The 8,479-nt window shown below is 40.9% G+C and overlaps 1 long non-coding RNA gene across 1 annotated transcript in view; it reads right to left on the minus strand.

Annotated features, from left to right (window-relative positions):
- LOC124994897 (uncharacterized) overlaps positions 1 to 3,155 on the minus strand; it is a 45,498-nt gene extending 42,343 nt beyond the window's left edge. The window contains exon 1 of the long non-coding RNA XR_007110568.1: positions 2,895 to 3,155. This is a non-coding gene — a long non-coding RNA (uncharacterized LOC124994897). The remainder of the gene's footprint in view (positions 1 to 2,894) is intronic.
- Positions 3,156 to 8,479: the final 5,324 nt, after the last annotated feature.

An 8,479-nucleotide genomic window follows, 5' to 3' on the forward strand; every position in this document is an offset into this window, starting at 1 on the left:
GCAGCCTCTGCAGGGAGGAAGGGTGCAGCCCGCACAGCGGCCTTCAAAGGGGCAGTCGGCGTGCCCTGGCTCCACTTGGACTGGCTCACCACCGCGGGCCTCTGCTGGCCGCCGTGCTCAGCCCCTGTGGCAGGCTGCGTGGCAGCCAGCTCTGGCTGCTCTGCTTATCCCAGCAGGGCTGCCATTCTGCTGCTTCTCTGCAGGGCACAGCTTGGTGGCAGGAGGGCCACGTTCCTGGCACCCAGGAAGCAGGCTGAAATATTGCAGGGAGATGTGAGCCAGGACTTTCTGGAGCATCGCCCCTGCTCCTGGTATTTCGGAAGTGCAGAACAGCAAGGCCAGGGGAGCCCCTGCCTCTGCCACGCCCTGCCTTGGCCCCGGCCTTCTAACCACAGAGCCTAACATCACGGGCCAGCCAACCGTGAGGAGGCACTTTTACAGGTGCAGCTCTCCAATCACAAAGTAGACAAGGCAGATTGATTTAAAGCCAAAGTGTGATGAATAATTAACAAAAGATCCAAATACAGATGAAAGTTTCTTGTGTTATAAATGACCAAGGAAATGACAAAGCTGCTAGAAATTATGGAACATATGTAAAATCATAGTGTGGAAGTACATTCGAGGACTTATTTAAAAAAACACACCAGAAAAGCAAGAGACCTTCGACACATGCCATTAAACAGGACCCATGACAAAGTAACCATAAACAACAGTGAAAGACACTGACAATTTGCATCTGAGGAAACTGGTCAGTTTTCCTAATATATTTTGTACATGTTAATCAGAAATGAACTAACATTAATAACCCCAAAAGATATTGATTAGACTTTGCAGAAAATATAAACATCTCTTAAAGATATAAAGTGATGCTCAGCTTCTCTCAAAATAAGTGAAAGAAAAATATCAAGTGCAGTGAACTACTTTCACTTATCAAATTACCAAAGAGCCCAAAATTCAATATATCAGCAAAGAAACTAGCAGACTCATGCATTTCTGGTGTGTAATCTGCAGATATTGACATGTGTACATATTATTTTCAAGTCTAAACATTTATCCTGGAGTTCTCCTTACATAACTGAAAACTGAAGTATATACATGATTATTGGTTGAAAATTTTTACTGGATTGGCAGCACCCTGCATGTCCACCAGCAGTTGACTGGTTAAAAAACATTCTACATCTAAGTAAGGCAACATCATTCATCTAAAAAGGAAAATCAATAAACTCCTTCATGGCAAGGAACAAATTCAATAATGTTTATTTTAGGAGTAAAAGAAAAGAGGAAATTAACCAATACATGCATTGCTCTCAGGACAAGCATAGACACCCAAGAAAATGCTCATATCTGTTTCTGGAGAGGAGAAATAAAGGCTCGTATCTGTCTCTGAAAGGGTGCATGTCACAGTACACTTTCCCATAACATTTGAATAGTTTGTATATGAAGAGTATTAAAAATACAAAAAACAACAAATAATGTTAACTTGATCAGTTACTTTAAAATATTGAGATGTAGTCATCAATCCTGGAGTTGTTTAAAATTTTTAGATATTTAAGATAAAAACGATGGTATCAATGGTGTTCTGATATAACTAGCACAGTGGAGTTATGGAAAACACTATAGAAACTCACTGCTATGTAACTTTGCATCATGCTTGGTGAACCCATCTCAAGAAAAACCAGCTCTGGGGGACCCCTCATGAATGACTTGGACCTTTCTTTTCCCTATGTAAATCCTGCTCAGTTTCATTTTCATAATTATGCTGTGTGAGCACAGTCTATGCTGAGTTCTTCCCATCTTACCATGTTCACTATTATAGTACCAATGTGAACAATTCATATTTATTGATTAGTGGCTGCTTCATGGTCTACCTCCTGCATCTCTGATGGATGTCAAACTGCTATATATCAGAATAGTAAACATAGACATCTCAGAGGCCTGTCAGTACCTATCAAAATGTTCTTCCAAAAGAGAAAGCTCACTCAAAGCTTACTAGAAAAAAGAAAATAAAATACTGTCCTTTCACAGCTTTTCAGGCATATTTGGTGGTAGATTGAGAAAATCTGTGGCTAAAATTTAGAAAAATTTCTAAAGTGGGCATAGTGGTGCAGCTTCAGGAGGCTGAGGTAGGAGGATCACAAGTTCAAGGTCAGGCTCAACAACTTAGCAAGACCTTGTCTCAAAATAAAAAGATGAAAAGGGCTGAGGATGTATCTCAGTGGTAGAGAACCTCTGGGTTCAATTCCAGTGACACCCGCCACACACACACATACACACACTATCAGAAATATAGAAAAAGTCTTATTTGTACCAGGCAATGACAAAAAAATAATATTAATGAGACGATACTTGTGGTGAGTTGTTCACCAGCTAATGTCCTGTTACAGTGTTATAATTGAGAAGAAATACAATCCTGAAAACCAGGAGGATGATGTATTCGGGACAAAAAGCTATTTCAGCTGTCACTGGCTACAAAGTCCAAATAGCAGCTCAAACCATCAAGGTGTTTTTTGTTCAGTTTTTATAGAAATATATCAGGTTATGTCTATATGAGAAATATTTTTGGAAAAGCAAAATAATCCAGTAAGTAATATATCCATAGTGATTTACAAACCATCAATCTCTCTCCCTACCCTATATATCAAAATCTCACACAAACCTAATTAAGGAAAGGAAAGGGAATACATGCTTTATTGCTTATGTAGTGAGGTTAATAAATTTCTCCAGATTAGTGGCCCATTCAAAGGTATCAGAGGAGTTATATTCCAAATATTAAGGTATTATGCATATGCTATATACATGCTATATATCTCAACCAAGTAGCACCAAATATACAACCAGATGCTCATGTCGATCCTTAATAAGTCACAAGGGATTCTTGTAACATGGGCCCTTACCTGGAGATCTAGTCTTCAAAAGCCTAATTGAAAAGAAAGGAATTCCCCACGTGCAGGACTGATGGTCTGAATCCAGCGCTGTTTGCACCTGTGACCCAGCTGCCGTCTCCCAAGACTCCTTCCAGGTACTCTGCACAGCACCTCTCACGTGCCCGGCCTCAGCCTTCTCTGCCAGAAGCCCTCCTCCAGGCCCTGTGGGGACTCGCAGCTCCGGTCAGCCTCCCTCCCGGGCCCTGCGTCTCTGCACATTCTCTTCTGCTCCCTCTCCCTAGAATCTGGCACTTCCTTTGGCCAATACTTCCCTTTGCCTTCCGAGTGCTTTCTGGTTCCTGTTCCACATTCCTTCCTCGCTGTTCTTTTCCAGCTGCCATCCTCTGCCTCTTCCTAAATCCCCTTGCACTGACCTCCTGAGCAGACGGAACTGTCCATTTGTGCTTGGTGCCACGGTCGCCAACTGGCTGCTCCTCCTTCCTTATGTCAGGCATACAGCACCTCCCGACTCAGCTGCCTCTCCACAGACACGTTCTTTTGTGATCCTGGTTATTTCAGAACCGAGGCCCATGTTCTCCTGAAACAGCTTCCCTTTGAGCTATCAGTCTCTTTCTTCCAGTGATGTCAACTGTCACATTCCCTCAGCCACTCACTCACAAAGTCGGGAATCCGCCATTGCCAGGAAGTACATTCACTTTAGAGCCACAGTTTCCACCATCCCGCTCTGCCTGCAGATTCTGTTGGTCCAGCTCAGTCGCTGTAGTAGCTACCGTCCAATTTCACAGGGACCACTGGGCTTCTTACCCATTTATCATGTTTACTCTCTGCTGTGATTTGGATACAAGGAATTCCCCAAAACCTTATTGGCGAGAATGCAAGAAAACCTAGAGGTGAAAGGCTTGGGTTAGGAGAGGTTTAACCCAATCAGTGCATTAATCTCCTGATAGGGATTAACTGGGTGTTAACTACAGGTAAGCAATTGCGGGGAGGTAGGTCACTGAGGGTGTGCCTTTGGGGTTTATCTGTGGTCTCTGGTGAGCAAGAGCCATCTCTCCTCCTTGATTTCCATGTCCTGAGCTGCTTTCCTCTGTCACACACTCTGCCATGATGTTCTGCCTCACCTGAGGACCACAGCAACGGAGTCAGCTAGCTACAGACTGAGACCTCTGAAACTGTGAGCCGCCAAACAAACTTTTCCTCCTCTTACTGTTCTTACCGGGTCTTATGCTTACAGCAGCGAAGTAGCTGACTCTAACACTCCCTTCTTTACTCATATTAAATCCCATGACTAAGTCAACTACATATATGTTTACACTCTTACCAGCCCTTTCCCATTTCAAAATATTCTTATGATACAAATTTTTACTCCAATTCAAAATACACTCTACCTCTTTGTGTTTACCTATGCAAGTTAGCATTTCTAAAAGAAATGGAAGTAATTCTGATTTGTCTCATTTCAGGTCATCAGTACTGTTTTAGTCAGCTTTTTCACTGCTGTGACCAGAAGATCTGACAAGAACAAGTAAAGGAGGAAACGTTTACTTGGGGGCTCACAGTTTTAGAGGTCTCAGTCCAAAGATAGCAGCTCCATTCCTCAGGGTTCAAGAAGGGGCAGAGCAAGGTGGAAGAGTGTGACAGAGGAAAGCAGGTCAGGATATGGAACCAGGAAGCAGAGAGACTCCACTTGCCAGGGACAAAATATACCCAAAGCCTGGTCCCCAGGGACCTACCTCCTCCAGCCACACCGTTCCTGCCTATAGTCACCACTCAATCCCTATCAGGGGATTAATGCACTGACTGGGCTAATGCTCTCGTAACCCAATCATGTCACCTCTAAACTTTCTTGCATTGTCTCACACTTGAGCTCTGGGGACACATTCCCTTATTTATCCTCCATCTCAGCAGATCACTTTGCTTTATATTTCAATGATGAATAGAGAAATTCCAGGTAAATTTCATCAATCCCCTTCTCAATCCATGTACCATTAGGTGATAAGCTTTTCACATTTTTAATTATTTTGTGAGTACTACTTTGCATGGATTTTAATTGAGCAAGGGGTTTTAGGAAACTTGAAAATGGTGGATGTGCCAGGATACATGCAATTATACAAATAATTGTGTGTGTTTTTACTATGGGGACATGCGTTTCTATCTCTGGCAGCAAAACATATAATCTATGATACTTGCTTGTAATTTGCTACAACTATCTGATAGGAGACTGGGTAGAAATCAAAGTCAGGTAAGGTTCTTGGTCAAAGAAAATACTTTATATCTTCCTATTATGTTGACTTCATGTTATGATAACCTCAGTGTAAATACACAATATGGTCAAGAACTCCAAATACTGTTGACACGACAGTGTCAGAAGTATTGTATATGTCAGTGTGACCTGTGATATTTCTCCTTCACCTTCAACACTGCAACATGATCAGACCAGGCTCAGGCTACTGTCGAATTCCAGATGTTTACAGAGCTAGTTGACTAGCACCCTCTGAATCACCCCTCATGGAAGAAAGAAGCTGAAGATTGACCACTTGGTGATCGCTGTCACCAGGGGGTAATTTCTCACTGGGTGTTTTTGAATAGTTGAAAGTTTGTTGCTGTTTATATGGTATTAAAATTCTACGTAATGTCATTCATTCAAAGTTCTGACATTTGGGACAGCTTATGCCACTGTGTTGAATTGTATTTCATTTTTGAATTGGCAGTAGAAAACACGTTATTTTTATCAATTTTACAAGATAAAATTTTAAGAGCCAAAAATTCATACTCCATCTGTTAGGAACTACCCTCTGTCCCTGGAGGATGGCCAAGAATAAATATACTATGATCCAGTCAGTAGGATGTCAAATAAATTTATTTATCAGGTGAAATGTGTGTATGCATGTGTGTGTGTGTGTGTGTGTATGTGTGTGTATGCATAGGTACATGTGTGTTTCTAAAAGGATATTGTATTTTGTTTATGTTTTTCATTTTATAATTTGCTTCAAGTATGTAAAAATGCTTAAATGAATATATCACCACTCAAAATTTTGGACTTTGTCCTGTTCATATGTTTCAACTCTTGCCTTTAATCTAAATATGTGGAATAAAACTATATTGTAAGCCTTACATTTCTAACATAAAGAATAAAAAGAAAAGCTACAGGATATGAGAAGACAGAAACTACTGTATTTGGGAAAGAAAAACTATTCTCAATGAATGTTAAATTAGAAAGTTAAATAAGGAAGTGTTGAATTTTGTGACACCAAAACTAATGATCTGGAATGATCCAAATGAAGTGGGTCAACCGTGGGTCAGAGCCCCTAGAGGATTTCTATAGAAGTGGAAGTGGAATGCCAAAAGAAATCAGGGACAGTAGATGCAAAAATCCAGATATGATAGGGTTCAAAGTTTAGATACATGCATTCCCAGTCAGGACTAATAAATCTGATCTTACAGTAAATTTTACCACTATAAGTTCTCAAGCAAGAATCTATGGGCTAAAGTGGTCATTTGTGAAAAACATATTTCAGAGGCAGAACGCAATGTGCACTCCTAAGGGTGAGAAGGTCATAGAGGAACTTGCACTCAAGTTTGTGTAATCCTAACGTACAACCTATAATCCTAGAACCTGAATTTTCTCTATGAGGAGACTGAAAAAATACGCTGAAAGCAGTTTACTTTGGTGAGAAGCTGGGGACAAGGACTTTGAAAAACCAAGGCAACAAATTGTACCTGCTACAAAGAGGATCCTGAGAAGATGGCAGAGGAGCAGCCTCTGGATCTGTTTCCTACCTAGGCAGCAATGGCACAGGCAGAATGTGTCTGAGAGAACTGCTTTGGAACTCTAAAGTCTATTTGGATAGAAACTTCCAGGGGTGAGGTGGGTAGGTTGTGGTCGATTTCACAACTTCACCCTGAAACACAGTAGCAGTTACTCGTTCACCACTCCTTGGTGTAAAGCAGGTTCGCATGCATGACTTTCCACAGTAGCTTGCAAATAGCAGAAGAGACCCAAAGTGGGCAAAAAAGACATTGCAAATGTTCGGGATCTATACTATGATCTCTGATTGCTGTTTCTGGTTGCTGAGTTACAGGCAAAAAGACAGGCAACCCCTCTTATTGCACTTCTCCCCACTGCTGCAAGCCCCAAGCTCTCAACTAAAATGACTTCCATGGGACTTAAGGGGCTAGTGCTGCTGCTTCTTCATTTTTCTTTTCCTACTTTTAGGAGCCAGGCAATAAAATGTAAGATATTCAAAAGCAAGGGACCATAAAGGAAAATCAGAAACTTAATCACACATGCGCAGAAAAGAGCCAAGAAAACCCTAAATTTACACCTCAGGCTATTTATCAACACCAAGAGAGTCTCCAACAAAACATAACCAAAAAATAGCAAATCCTGGGAAATGAAGAGAATCTGAATTCCAGTCTTATCACATTATTAGATTCAAATATCTAGTTTTCAACAAAAATTCAAAAACACACAAAAATATCAGGAAAGTATTCCCATTCAAAGAAAATTTAAAAATAATTCAGCAGAAACAGTTCCTATAAAATACTTGGTGGCAGATCTACTAGACAAAGATTTTAAGACCAACTGCCTTAAAGATGCTGATAAAAACAAAAGGAAGATATGGAGAAAGGCAAGAAAATGACATGTGAACAAAATGGAAATGTCAATAAAGAGAAAAAATTAAAAAAAACCATAGAGTAGTTCTGAAACTGAAAAGTACAATAACTGAAATAAAAAATACACTAAGGGACCAAAGCAGTGGTCACACCTGTGATCCCAGTTATTCAGGAGATTGAAGTAGGGGGATCACAAATTCCAAGCAATCTTCAGCAGCCTCCTAAGACCCTGTCTAAAAATAAAAAAATATTAGGGCTGGGGATATAGCTCAGTAGTTGAGTGACCCTGGGTTCAATCCACAGTAACTTAAAAAAAGAAAGAAAAGAAATAAAAGCACTAGAGTCATTCAAAGACAACTATACATAAGAAGAAAAAGGAATCAGCAAACTTGACCAAAGAGCCATGGAAATTATAGAACTCTCTTTTGATGAGCAGAAAGAAAGAATGAATGAACAGCACCAAAAGGTCTGCCAGGCACCATCAATCACACCAACATTAGTGTTGTAGGAGTAGAAAAGGAGGAGACAGAGAAATGAGTGGAGAGGATATGTGAAAAAAATCACCTGAATACTTCCCCAAATCAATGAAAGACATGAACTTTAAAGAAGTTCTCTGAGCTCCCAGGAAACAGAATTGAAAGAGAGTCACATTCAGACACATGATAACCAAACTTTCAGAAGCCAGGATATAGAGAGACCAAGGAGCAGTTCATCACATACAGGAGATTCACAGCATGTTTCCAGTGGGTACCGCGTCAAAGACTTTGGGAGCCAGATGGCTACAGTAAGCTGATATATTCAATATGCTAAAAGAAAAACCTAGAACCATCCACCAAGAATGCTACATCAGGAAAAGTTGTCCTTCAAAGTGGGGGGCTGAATAAAGGCATTTTCAGAGGAACAAAGGGTGAGGGAACATGTTCCCACTAGACTTGCTGTGGCTGAATGGTTCCAGGGAGCTCTGCCGGGTGAGAAGGAGG

The sequence above is a fragment of the Sciurus carolinensis genome, chromosome 10 (assembly GCF_902686445.1).
Source record: "Sciurus carolinensis chromosome 10, mSciCar1.2, whole genome shotgun sequence".
Lineage (NCBI taxonomy): Eukaryota > Metazoa > Chordata > Mammalia > Rodentia > Sciuridae > Sciurus > Sciurus carolinensis.